We start from the raw sequence: 15,095 nt of genomic DNA, 5'->3' as shown, positions 1-15,095 counted from the left end.
GTCAATTTGCAGAGCCCGGAGTTTTTTCTTTACATCAAGGAACTTACGCCTCTGTTCTTGGACGACAGGCGTGAAATCCGGATACACGGTAAAGCTGACACCATCACACGTTAGTGCTCGGTTCAAGCGTGCGGCACGCAGTGCAGCATCCCAATCACGGTAACTTTGGAGCCTTGCAATGATGGGCCTGGGAGGGGCCCCGGGACGGGGCCGCGGCCCCAGTGAGCGGTGCGCTCTCTCAACGATGAATTGTTTAGAGAACCTGTCCGAACCAATGGAGGCCCGGAGTATCTTCTCCACATATTCTTCCATGCGCCCAGTGTTGGTGGACTCCGGTACACCCACCACGCGTATGTTATTCCGCCGGCTACGAGCCTCCAACTCCTCATTCTTGGCGGCGATAACTCTCAAGACAATGTCCATTCGCGAGAGTTGCGTACTATGCGAGGCGGTGGTATCATCATTATCAGAGATCCGTCTCTCCGCTTCCGTGATACGTTCTTCATGGACATCCATTTTCTGCGCGATAGCATCCATAAGCGAGGAGAGGCGGTCCACCTTGTCAACTATGGTAGCAAAGCCTTGTCTCATCTCTTGCATCAGCTGCTGCAGGTCCGACGGAGGAGGGCCCGAGCCCGCGGCAGCCGACGGCGGGCTGTGCGAGCCCCCCGGATCCTGCGTACCCCGCAATCCTTTCTTAGCCGCCGGGGCATCAAATGACAGCTTAGGCTGCCTACTGTCCTGTTTGCCCATCCTGGGCCTTCTGTAGGGAACCTCGGCTAATTATGCGAAGGGGGGGGACGTCTGCGGGCCACGTAGGCAAGACGAAGGTCAGAGTCCCCAGGTGCAGCACAGCACGCCCGCACGCAGTCGACAATCGCACACAGAGCAGTCTGAGCCGTCACACAGAAATAGGGACTGGTAGGGAGGGGGTCAGCTATCCCCGCCTTCCCCAGAGTAGTGCCGGCCGCCACAGCCCATCGACAGCCGCAGCGCCCTCAGTGGGAAAGCATGGCCCCTTATTCCAAGCTCGTCTGCAGCCGGCGCACAGCAGCGCATCAGGAATGCCTCCAGAGAGGGACGGTCGACCGCCCAGGAGGCGAAGCATGCACCACCGGTAAGGCTCTCCAACAGCCCGTCCTATTCCAGGCCAATGGACCAGCGCTGACCATCTCCCGGCATCAGCAGGGGAAACAGGGTATAGTCGCAGGGCTGGGGTGTCCACAACAGGGGCTGCAAAGAGACGAGTCACACCAGAATGCCCGTCTCTCAGCCGGCGAATGTGCTCCAATGCTCAGGTCGGCGCCCCCGCTCCACATCACCAACCTGAGATCTCCGGTGCTGCGTCACCGCCACCAGTCCACCGCAGCTCGCCACAGCGCTCTCAGCAATGAGGCCCTCCTCTCACTCGGCCCCCGGTCACGAGGCCCGATCAGTCCCCAGCATGCCGTCGTCCATATGCCAGCCTCATCCAGCGGCGTCTAGCACAGCACCGGGGCGCCGGAAGACCAGCAGCAGGTGGAACCGTATGTGCGGTCAGCGCGGGGGGGGGAGTCGGGCACCCCACTCCCGGTTCAACACCAATGCGCCCACCAGGCTCCGGACTCAGCGCGGCAAGGCGGGGGCGGGCAAGGCCCCCTCACCGATAGCGGCGTCCACCACGGACTCCAGCTCCCTCCGATCTCCGGCAGACTGCAACAGAACATCCCGCAGGGGGGGGCCCCCCAATCCCAGGCCGTGCGCCAACAACGGTGCCGTATCCCCCGCTCTCCGCCACCACTCCTCGTCCGCAATCAAGGGGACTCCACTCTATCGACCCGCCATCCAAGGCCCACCTGCCTCGTGGGGCGCCCCGGCCCGGCGTAGCTCCAAGGCCCGGCCGCTCGCTCCGCCTCACGTCAGCCCAGGGCTCGGGAAATCCTGCGCCGCCTCTATCTCCGGTCCGGCCGGACGCACTGCTCTCAGTCCACCACCGAAGCTGCAGGATAAGGTTAGCAACAGCCGCAGTCCATTTTTATCGGGAAGGCAGGCCGGTTAGGAGGATAAATGGAGGATTTTGATTCCAGGCTACAGGAGCCTCACAGGAGTGCGGCCATACTGCTTGCGTGCCCTCTAGCGCCCTCCGTTCATTCTATTTTTGTTTCTAGGATCTGACTTAATGTCATAGGTCCCGATTCACAGAACTAACTTAAGATAAAATTCTAAACTTACTACCATTTTCGTATTCACAGAAGGCACTTACTCATTTTGGTATTCACAGAATGCACTTACTACTTTTGGTATTCACAGAATGAATGGATTTACAACTACTAACTTTATGTCCGCACTCGGGCTGGAAATTCCGGCTCAAAGGTGGAGCTTCCGGCCCGAAGGCGGAGCTTCTGGGCCGGAGGCGGGCTTCCGGGCCGGAGGCGGGGCTTCCGGGCCAGAGGCGGAGCTTCCGGCCCAGAGGTGGAGATTTTGGCCATGGCTAAATCCCCACCCCCGGGCCGGAATCTCCGCCTCCGGCCCGGAAGTCCCGCCTCCGGCCCGGGAAGCCCCGCCTCCGGCCCGGAAGCGCCGCCTCCGGGCCGGAATTTCCATCCCGAGTGCGGACGTAAAGTTAGTAGTCGTAAATCCATTCTGTGAATACCACAAGTAGTAAGTGCATTCTGTGAATACCAAAAGTAGTAAGTGCATTCTGTGAATACCAAAAGTAGTAAGTTTAGGATTTTGTCTTAAGTTAATTCTGTGAATCGGGTCCATAGTTACTGCCTCCCAATATTCCTTGACTTTTACACAGTGCCATGCTAAATACATAAAATCAGGTTCTGCAGTCCCACAGCGTCGACAGTTAGAATCGGCACGTAGGCCGCATTTCTGCAACTTAAGCGGAGTGTGGTATATTTGATGTAAGTATTTATAGTGGGTTATTCGCAGGTTGCCATTGGGGGTGAGCATTGTTGTTAAGGCACAGCAGTTTTGCCAGTCTTCTTCGCTTAGTCGTGCATCTAATTGAACACTCCAGCGCTCTCGAGCCTTACTAGTGTCACTCGCTATATCGTCTTGCAATAGCTTATAGAGTTTGGTAACCATATGGGCATTGCTAGGGTTGGTGATGAGCATTTGCAACGCTGACAATGTTTGTGGTTCATGTGGAAATGTAGGATAGAGGTTTCTGATCGCTCCTCTCAGCCTGTGATATGTAAACTGAAATAATAGTGTTTGGTTTCTTATGTAACTAAGGTAATTTTTCTCAATAAATTTGCCGTCAATAAATAGGTCACCCATATTGACTATTCCGACCTGTTGTAGCATTTCTATACCATCTCCAGTTTGCGTCACTGTTAACGGCGGGTGTTGTCTCAGTGGCAGTGCTGGGACGCAAAGTGGTAAGCTGTGCGCTAGCTTTCCCATGCGTTGCCACGACAAATTTTTGGTTCTTATAGTGGTAATTTCGTTCTTGGCTACATGGGGTCTCTGGTGCGGCAGTATACAATAGAGAGGTATTGGATGCGCATCGCCATCTTCCACCACTACATGTGGCATATAGCGTATCAGATGGTACCAATAATGTGCATATTGCGCTTGGGCACATAGAAAATATAACAATAATTCTGGTACCGCAAACCCTCCTTTCGTATATGGTAGTGTTAATGATCTCAGTTCAATGTGTGCTTGCTTCCCCACCCATATGAGTCTGATTATGCTTGTGTTTAATCTTTTGAAGACTGCCGCTGTCGGAGTTATAGGAATGTTATTAAATAAAGAAAGAAAGAAATTTAGGGAGTACAATCATTTTAACAATGGCCATTCTGTCTGCTAGTGATAGTGGTAGGTGAATCCATCGCTCAATTTGTTCTTCAATCTTAGTTATCGCTGTTCAATAGTTTTCTCTAATCACTGTCTCCAGGTCTTTGTGGTACCAAATACCCAAGTATTTAGTCGGCTCTGTATGCCATTCTAGTGGGAATTCTACTGGATGTGGTTTGGTAATGTCCTTTAGTGGAGAATTACGGATTTGCTCCAATTTATTTGAAGGCCTGATTGCCTGCCAAATTTTATGTACTTCCGTTATAGTGGGGCCAGATTAATGCTAGGCTCTCGAATATATAGCACCATATCATCTGCGTATAGTGATATATCTATAGGATGCTGCAGAAATCGTAGTGCTGTATTCATGTGCTGTTGTCTAATCTTGCACGCTAGTGGTTCTAGCGCTATTGCGAATAATAATGATGACATGGACCATCCCTGTCTCGTTCCACGCTGTATGGGTATTGGGTCTGAGACGTACTTATTTACTTTGATACGCGCTATATGTTTAGTATACAATATTTTCATCCATGTTAGTAGGGTAGGGGAAACCCAATTTTTTGCATGACTGTGAAAAGGTAAATCCATTCCACCGAGTCAAACGCTTTGGCAGCGTCTAAGAGAACTGCCGTCGCTTCCAGCTCAGGGTTTAGTTGATGGGAGAGTGCGTCGAGTGTTCGAATGTTGTGTGCAGTGGATCTGTTTGGTATAAAACCAGATTGATCCGGTAATACGATGTTTTAAATTAATGGCTGTAGTCTTGTGGCTATAATTTTCACTAATATTTTAGCATCTGTGTTGATTAACGAAAGAGGGCAGTATGATTCACAATTATCAGGGTCCTTATCTGGTTTTAATAGGGCTATAATTAAGTCTTCGCGTAGAGTGGGCGGGAGTTGTTGGTTATCATGAGCATTCCCATACATTTCCACCAAGTATGGACTGAGTAGGTCTACATACTCCTTATAAAATTCCCCAGTGAACCCATCAGGTCCTGGGGCTTTTCCATTAGGCAACGCTTTTATGGCTGTCGTGACCTCTTCAACTGTAATTGGTTGCAATAGATATTCTCTCTGACCATCAGACAGCCATGCTATGGCTATGTCTTCCAGGTATTCCATAATTTCCTGGGCTGTGGCCGTATTGCGTTCAGCATACATATCCCCATATGTGGCCATAAAGGCCGCTAATATATCAGTAGTTGCATAGTATTGTACACCCTGTGCGTTTTTAATGCTAGTTACAATGTGTGTTTGATGTGCGTTGCATATCTTTTGCACTAATATATGTCCTGATCTACCACCCTCCCCATATGTCCATGCTTGTTGGCGTTTTGATATGCATTTAATCTCGGTGTCTGCATATTCTTGATACTCTGATAGTACGTCTTTAATGTCACTCAACACAGCCGCATTATGTGATTGCTCAAATTCTGCTTCTAGTTGCTTAAATTTATTTTTGCACTTAGTGAGTTGAGTGCGTACATCCCGTAGTATTCCTGCATTTTTGCTTATACAGATGCCACGTATAGTGGCTTTAAAAGCCTCCCATAATACGCTGACGTCTTCTACTGAGTTTTTGTTCAATTGAAAATACTCTTCTGTTGCAGTACAAATGGTGGAGTTGTAGAGTGGATCTAGTAGTGCTTTGGCGTTGAAGCGCCATATATAGGGTGGAGGTTTGTAGTTAGGAAGATCTATGGATATTAGTATTGGATTATGGTCAGAGAGTGTTTTCGGGAGATGCTGTATGTCTTGTGTCCAGGTGCTAGCCAACTTCGTCGTCAACCAGTAATCTATGCGGGACCAGCTGTTGTGGACTGAGAACGCATGTGTTCCCTCTAATTTATGTGGATTCCGCATCCTCCACATATCCACCATTCTAATTTCCGTCATGTCATCCTTTACTACTCTAACCGCCAGCTTGTGCATTTCTTTTGTTGTACCTGATCAGTCTAGTGCTTTGTTAAGAGAAATATTGAGGTCGCCCCCCCCCCCCCAGAATAATTCCATTTCTGGGAAGTATCGCAGCTGTTTCCATATGTTAGTGAAAAAATCTGGTTCATCCAAGTTTGGTCCATAGACATTAACGAGACCCATTCTTGTGCCGTGCATCCGCCCTGTGACTACAAGAAATCTGCCTTGATCGTCTGTGATAGTGTGGTCAACCACAAATTGCGTGCCCTTTTTTATAAGTGTAATGACACCCCTGGAATACGAGGAGTAGGAAGACAGTAATGTTGTTTCAGCTCATCTCTCACCCAGTGTACATTTGTCGGTTTTCGCTAGATGTGCCTCTTGCAGCATAGCAATGTCAGTTTGATGACGATCTAGATAGGCAAATATTTGCCTTATTTTCTTGGGATATTTTAGCCCCCTGACATTCCATGTTAGCATACGGATCAATGACATACCCATATTTGTTCCTATTCCAGAGTGTGTAATATTGCTTAATGAATGATCTTAATCCCTTGTTGGTGCATATCATACATATTATACGTTTATGTGTACTGCTCCAATAACCTGTTAGTCTCAATGTTGGATTTCTCACTGTACCTCTGTGCCCTGAACCTGAGAGAACATACAATCCCACTTCCCCCCACCCAGTTTAGCATCACAATTATGCCAAAGACATACCCAACTTAATAACAACATCAACATCATAACTTCGTTGAGGAATACCCACAAGGGGGCCGCTAAGTGCACACACTAACACCCGCATGGTGGATGCAGCCTAAATGTATATAGAATAGCCGGTTATCTTGTTACGTATAGAGTTAATATATATGTACTTCACTTTTAGTGCATCGTTCGTCCATCACTTGACATTCCTGTACAAATCATCAGCTGGTCATGTTACTAGTTTCTCATTTGATATGTTACCACCAGTTTTCCATGCTTTACAATGTTCTTACACCTAGTAGTTTATTCCCTGCTCCTTGACCAACACAGGCATCCTACAGCTATAGCGTTTGAATATCTGATACCCTTCTATCTCTTAGCTGTCTTACGTACAGATTCACTCGGTATACTTATTACTTCATATATTGTGTGGCACTATAATATTATCATCCTCGTCCTATCATATATTTGTATATCCACATTATATGCTTTTGCATTGATCCAACAGAGGGCATATATAATGTCCCATTGTCCATATCTTATGCATAGCGTCGTCTGCCCATTTGGGCAAGATATCCATCCTACGTTATGCAATTCTGGTCCGGGTTGCAAAAGTTTGATCTTTGCATTGCATGTGAAGAGATCTTGCCTTACCGTTCACCACAGTTTTATAGACAGTCAACCTCTTCATCATCTGATTGCGAGGGTGTAGGTGTGCACTCCGTAGATTTCCTTTTGGATGCCGCTTGTTTAATGAATTCGTTAACAGCTTTTGGCATAGGTAGTATTCTTGATTGACCCTCATAGGTGATTTGTAGCCTCGCGGGATAGAGCATGGCGTATTCCGCTCCCATGTCTCTGATTTCTTTCTTTACCAGGGCAAATTCCTTGCGTGCTCTTTGTACCGCCAGCGTAAAATCTGGGTAAAAGGAGATGTTATAGTTGGGGTATGTGATCTATTGTTTTTCTCGCGCCAGGCGCAAAATCGTGTCTCTGTCCCTGTAGTTTAATATTCAGGATATGATCAGACATGGTGGGGTTCCTGGTGGTGGTTTAGGAGCCAGTGATCGATGTGCAAGTTCAATAATGAGTAGGGAGGAAAAGCTGTCTGCTCTGAAGATTTCACGCAGCATGTCCTCGACAAACGTTTCTAGGCGCCCAGTATTTCCACTTTCCGGAATAACTAAAATACGTATTTTATTCCGGCGGAATCTCGCCTCCAAATCTCCATTCTTGTTTTTATGCTATCTAGCTGCTTTGCCATTGCTCTGCACTTTTGAGCCATTGCTCCAGATTCGTCTTCCACCGCTGATATGCGCTGTTCTGCAGCATCTAAGCACTCACCTTGTTTATCTAATTTTGCGGCTATGTTATCCACTTGTGTCGTGAGATTGTCTATTTGCTGTCATTGGCTTTCAGACTCTGTTGAATGACAAGTAGTGCAGCATCCATGGTAGATTCTTTGGCGTGTTCAGTCTCCAGTTCCGTGTCAGAGTGTGCTGAGGTTGTCCTGAGGGTGCGGCGCACGTCAAATGATAATTTGCTCGTTTTCCCCCAATTAATACATCGCCGTTTTTGTTCTTGATGCAGTCACTTTACTTTGTTATGTCTCTGAGCGCAGTATATGTTGTTGCTTAGGGTAGAATCGGCGTTCCTGCTATGTTAATCCATGTCTCCGCACGGTTCGCGGTGGTGCTCTCAACTCCTGTGCGTCCTAGGGTATACCCTCATATTGATAGTGCAGGGGCGCTGTCACGTGGTGACGTTGTGTGTGAATAGTCCTCCACGCTTTCTGAACTACAGTGGCTTGCCTCCTTCCTCCATATATTTATCATGACTCTGCCCAAGTGATCGTGTCGCACTCTCACTGCAGCTGTCACGTGGTTATTGGATTGTTGTACGGATATAGGTAGCTCTACACAACACAACACAATATGGGCAGCGGGGGGGCAAGGGTTCATCACCACAGTCCATACCTGTCTACTTGCATGATGGTGGGCATGGGAGTCCCTCCCAGTGCACGTAGTGCCCCCTGTGTGGCTCCTCTTCCGCTAGGCGTAGTCTACCGGCAGCCTCCATTTCTATTTTTGAAATTTGGGCAGGAGGAATAGTTACACATCTATGACCCCAGGGCCACCGCCTTACATTTATTGTATAATGCTGCCACAATCAGGAAAGATGCAGCCGCAATTGAGCTTTACCGTTATTTGGTGCCGCCATTTTCTCACCAACGTCCTGTGTGCGTTCTTCGTGGTCTGTGGGCGCTACGTTTTGAGCGGTGCATGCAACCTTTTCTTCACCTCCCGGGGGCCACCGGCGGTGCGTCACGCTCCTCACTTTCATTGATGATCCCGGTGGTCAGGCGTTCTGTGGGTGGCAGTATTGATTTACAGAGTTACATGCCAGATCCGTACTCGGTGGGCGCCACCATTTTGAGTTTCACGTCAGCCTAGGATTGCGCTGACTTAGGATGTATTTTCCCACCAAAGTATGCTTCAATCTCGCCCGTTTCTTACTCCATCCGATAGTGCCTGCATTCCGATGCACAATTTTATATATTTGGCATAGTTCTGGACACCGGCTACGCTCTTTTACAGCAAATAATGTTTTCGGCCGGCGGAGCTGCACTAATGCGCAGCAATCTTGCCGCGCGCCCTCTAGCGGCCCCCTATTTTATCATATTTCCACAGTTTGAATCAGTTGATGGGTTTAATATAGTTGCTACTATTTATACATAATATCTTCTCCGTGTGGACTTTCACACTTGTACACTGATTCCATTCCTTGTGCTCTTGTGCCTAATACGCTCTGAATTAGGGTATAGTTAGTGATAAAAGGGATACTTAAACACTGAATAAGACCACAGAGCCAATATGGAGCTTAAGGTGGAAGTCAAAACATGTTGGCTATAGGATGGGAGACTCAAATGTATTCCTCAAACATCTGTCTTTTAGAACCTCTTGTGCTGTTGGCCTCTAGGTCATTTTAACAGTCTAGTTGGAGGATCTCCTTCTCACACACTAAAAGTGATTGCTGAAAAAGATTTCTGCATATGGTCTTATTGACAGCCAGAACCGATCTAGTCAAATATGTTGACTGATTCAACGTGGAGCAGATCCATTGCAAATCATGCCATATTGGTAGGGGGGTCTTGTTGGATGCCCATGAACCCTAAAGGCTAGGATAGACTGTAGTTGTCTCTTTCACATAGGTGCACTAATTTATTGTTTGTTAACTCCAGGTCTGTTGTATTGCTTTGATTGTCCATGTTATGATACTGCATAAGGTTGCATTCTGGACCAGCAGGTACCTTTTTGCCAAATTTGGTATGATTCTGTCAAGCAGTTCAGGCTGTAGTCATGTCTAAAATTCCTATGGGCATTAAGATGGGAAATACACATTCTTTACCCCCCCCCCCTTATTTCTCGGCCCCTGCTTGACGGATTGCTCCAAACGTCTCATGCACAACAAGATTCACCGTGGCACTTTATTTTGAAAATTTGTCAAGATTCCACAAAAGGAGCAAGTCAAAAAATGTTTTTTCTATGGAAAATAGGTCCTAACTTTTACCAGCTGCCTACCTAATGGCGACTGCAAGTAGGATATATATTTTTGTGTTGTGGCAGGGCACGGAAACAGACGTGGACCATTTTATCAGTAATTTAAATACGAGTGATTTGAATTTGAAATTTGTAGGACACTACAGTAAAACAATTATAGACTTCTTAGATATAAGGGCACGGGTGAGAGGGGAGAAATTGAAAACCAAAGTATTTAGAAAACCCACAGCAGGAAATACAATTCTGCATGCCAACAGCTCTCATCGGACACCCCTCATTTGCAGTATTCAATTTCAGGGGTGTAACACAGGCCCCCGCACCCCCTGTGGTGCGGTGGGGCCCCCGAGCTCTAGGGGGCCCCTTCGGCACTGTACTTATGCCTGAGCGCTCCGGAATAAATCCGGAGCGGGGGCCCTTCCATGTATATTGCAGGGGGGCCCCATGAACTTTCGTTACGCCACTGTTCCATTTGGTGGATTCTTTAGCACGAGGGGAACATGTAGTACTCTTGAAGACTATGAAAAGGTGGAAAAAAAATTACATGTCGTTTTTTACAGAGGTGGAATCTACTATCAGTATTAGAAACACCTCAAAGAAAGCAAGAACATTGAGTAGAGAGAGGGTACTGTTCGAACCATCTAAAACAGCAGAAAGGAGAAAAACAAGGGAAAAAATGATACACACAGGTTTATAACACTAAACACAAAGAGGTGAGACACATTGTTAAAAAGCACTGGCACCTTATCAGGGAGATCCAATAATTGGACACCAGATAAAAAAATATCTTGAGATAACATATAGAAAATCTAAATCATTAAAGGATCACATAGTCAGAAGTGACTATCTGGGAGGTACCATATCATAATCTTGGCCCCAGCAGAAAGAAGGCTTTAAAAAGTGTCTGAAGTGGTAAGCTTGCCAGCATGGAGACAATATATCAATTTTTAAGACAGTTTTTAACAAAACTGTGAAAATAAAAAGATTTTTAACTTGCAAAATGAGCTTCATGGTATACATTTTAAAATGTCTCTGTGGACAGTACCACACTGCCAGTACACAAGAGGATCTTGCAGCATAGGAGAGCCATAATTAAGAAAGACCGGAGCTACCCTGTGGCTAGGCATTTTTAGAAGGAACATCAAAGTGATTTGTTATTGATGCGATATAGTTGCATAGCACAGGTATCTAAGAAGAGAAGAGGTGGAAACCAGGAAAAGGAATTAAGGAAGCTGGAAACTTACTGTATCCTTGAACTGGTCAGCAAAGAACCAAATGGGTTGAATGAGGATGAGGATTTGTTCACATGCCTATACTAAACCTGCATTAAGAGTCTCCACACACGAGATAGCCAAGTTAGATTTTAAAAAGAACAAGTTTATCATGCACTAGCACTTTGGTGGAAGAAAGTCACTTTAAGTCACTAAGAAATGTAATAAGCAATAGCACTTTGAAAATTAAAATTGGCACTAGCATTTGAGATCAGAGAGACAAGTACTGTAGGGTTTACTTTGAGATTCTATGTGGGAAATGGCAGCTATAGTACGAAAAGTACAAAAGCACTTTAAAATTCTCGAGTATATCCATTACTATCAAATGAGTAAATTTTTGTATTTTTAAAATAATGGGATTAAGCAAATTAAATGTTTCTAAACAGATGTACAATATTGCGAAATGAAATAGGGCATAATTGCTGTCTTTGGCTAGTTGTATACTGGGTTAACAAGCAGGAACTCTCCTTTTGAGACATTTTATTCATTTTATGCACTTATTTATATGGAACTATCGAATTGAATGGTATGTAAAATGATGATGGAATGCATTGATGGATAAAAATTAATGTGTAATTAGTGCAGAATTGAATGTTCTAAGATGGTGCTGTTATTTGCCCAATGCAGTGTGTCTCAAATTGTCCTCTTTCTATGGCAATGTCTTGTGAGGAAATGTGTCTTTTTAAATGCAAAAGAAAATGGGGCTCGCCGTCGTTAACAACAAAACGCGTAGTTGATAGCAACACTCTATTAAACTATACCAGAGTGAATACCCATGGACTGCCGGGTACGTCTCTTTATTTAGAAAAAGAGGTGTTCTTAATGTGATATATATATATTTCGGAGAGTTGCCTTCTACTGGGTGATCTCAAATAAGATCACTGATGACATCACTGATGACATCATCCAGTGTCTGTGTGTTTCTGTAAAGTTTAAATATGTTTATTGTATATACTGAAAGGCATATTGAAGAATGAGTGGGTGTATAAGTGTGTGAATGGATGATTTTGTAGGTGCGTGACTGACTATATAAGTGAGTGATTAAACATATCTTACTGAATGCATGGGTTAGTGACTAAACTGTGTGAATGTCTGTATCTGTCTGTCTGTTGGTGTGTAAGCGGCTGCATGGGTTTGCAAATAGCTACATGAGTGTCTATATGGGTTATAGATTGGTTGTCTGAGTATCTGTATGGGTGCCTGAGTGTTTGTGTGGGTGGGGTGTGTGTGACTCTGTGCATAGATGTGTGAGTGGGTGCATGGTTTCAAGAGTGCATCTGTGATGGACTGTATGGGTGGGTGAGTGTGTGTATGGTTGTGTTAGTGAGTGAATGTATATTTCAGTGGTACATATGTGAGTAGCTACATATGTGAAAGGCAGTATATATGTGTGTTGGAGTACATAAATGGCTATAAGTGAGAGCGTGTGATTGTGAGAGTGGCTGAATGGATGAGTGTGTGCTTGTATCATTGATTGTATAAGAGCGTAAGAATGTGCTAGTATTTGTATGAGTAATTGAGCTGGTGTGTGTAAAACTGTATAGGTGAGTAAATGGCAGTGTGATTAATTATTTGCATGACTGAGTAGGTGTGTCAGTACCTCTGTGGATGAGTGGCGGTGTGTGAGTGTCTATATAGGTCTATGAGTGCAAATGATAGTCCTGTACTGAGTGACCATAAGTATGAGTGTCGTACGGGTGAGTGAGTGAATGGGTGTGTAGACCTAAGAATCAGTAAGTGGGTATGTAGTTATTGGTGTTGGAGTGTCTATGGTTTTGAGAATGACAGTCTATAATTTAGAGTGGGTGTATCAAAGGTTATATTAGGGTGTGAGAAGATGCACCGAATTATCACATGGATGATGTCATCAGTGATGTCATTTGAGATGTCATCAGTGTTGTCACTGACCATGTCATGAGTGATGTAATATGTGACGTCATCAGCAGTTAATTGCGGGGGCGTTAGCTATAGGTAGCTGAACTAACTATAACGGGGGAATTTCAATGGTTTTGTACGAGTGAAATGTCCAGCTAACTATAACACCCCTGAAACCTATGATTTTTTCTGTGAATTTCTAAGGTTTTTTAAATGCTAATTCCTAACTATAACGTACCTGAAACCTATGGATTTTTAAGTGAATTGCAAAGGTTTTTCAAATGTTAATTTCTAACTTTAATGTAACTGAAACCTATGGTTGTTTAAGTGAATTTCAAAGCTTTTTTAAATGCTAGTTTCTAACTATGCCTACAGAGGTAGGACATGTGAAGAAAGAAGAAAAAACACACAGAAAGAAGAAAAAGAAATGCAGAAAGAAGCTACAGAAGTCTTCAACGACAAAGAAAAGTGCAGGAAGAAGGAAGACGTGCAGAAATAACAAACAGAGGAGGAGAAAGAGTCTTTGTTGCAAAATCATCCTGTACCCTCAACTTTTTCAGATGGGTACTGGTGGTAACTGACTCTGACTAACCAGTCCTAGAGCCAGTGCTATGCTAAAAGACACTTAGAATACAGTTAAAACACCTACATACACTAGGGAACACTATGCGTTGGGGTACCCCTGTTATTAGCATGACCTCCTCTGTAAGCCCCTAGTATATAATAGGGCAGGGGTATTAAAACTACCTCTTAAAATGCACCACAGGGCGCGTTTGCACACTGGTGAAGGGGGAAGCTGAGCTGACGTGTGCAAACACGCCCTATGGCCGTTTTAATTTGGGGGATAAAGTCCCCTTGAATTCTGAGTGTCCCTTGGGTACAACTAGCCCATCAGGTATCTCTATTTAGCACCACAGAGCTGCGTTGCAGAGAAAATGGGCATGGCCTGGACCACCTCTCTGCAACACAGCACAGTGGTGCTTACTGGACGCACCTGGTGGACTAGTTGGCTCCCATGGGCCCTCAGGATTGAAGGGGAATTATTTCCCCAACTTAAAATGCGCCATAGGGCGTGTTTGTACACGTCACCTCAGGCCCCGTCCCCTCCCTTTCCCACTGTGTAAACACGCCCTGTGGCCGTTTTAAGTTGGGAGATTAACTCCCCTTAAATCCTGAGGGTCCCTAGGGGCAAATCAGCCCACTAGATACCTCCAGTAAGCACCATTGCATAGAGGTGTGAAAAGGGGCACAACCTGCATCACCTCTCTGCAACGCAGCGCAGTGCAGTGGCACTTATTGGAAGCACCTGGTGGGCTAGTTGGCCCCCAGGGTCCCTTAGGATTGAAGGGGAATTATTTCCCCAGCTTGTTTGCACACGTCACCTCATGCCCCGTCCCCTCCCTTCACCACTGTGTAAACCCGCCCTGTGGCCATTCTAAGTTGAGAGATTAAGTCCACTTGAATCCTAAAGGTCCCTAGGGTCAAACTACCCCACTAGGTTCCTCCAGTAAGTGCCACAGAGCTGCGTTCCAGAGAGGTCTAAAAAGGGGCGTGGCCTCTGAACACCTCTCTACAACGCAGCTCCCTGGCGCATACTGGAGATATCTGTTGGGCTAGTTGGCCCTCAGGGACCCTCAGTATTAAAAGAGAGTTAATCCCCCAACTTAAAACGCGCCACGGGGCATGTGTACACAGTGGTGAAGGAAGGAGGCGTGGCCTGAAGTGATATATCTGCAACCACACCCTGTGGGGCGGTTTAAGTTGGGGAATTAATTCCTCGTCATTCCTGAGGGTCCCTGGGGGCCAACTAGCCCACCAGGTACCTCCAGTATGCGCCAGAGTGCTGCCTTGCAGAGAGGTGTTTAGAGGCCACACCCCTTTTTACAACACTCTGCAACGCAGCTCTGTGGCACTTACTGGAGGTACCTGATGGGCTAGTTGGCCCCCAGGGACCCTCCGGATTGAAGAGGAATTAA

The sequence above is a fragment of the Triturus cristatus genome, chromosome 2_1 (assembly GCF_964204655.1).
Source record: "Triturus cristatus chromosome 2_1, aTriCri1.1, whole genome shotgun sequence".
Taxonomy (NCBI): domain Eukaryota; kingdom Metazoa; phylum Chordata; class Amphibia; order Caudata; family Salamandridae; genus Triturus; species Triturus cristatus.
This window is presented reverse-complemented; position numbering follows the sequence as displayed.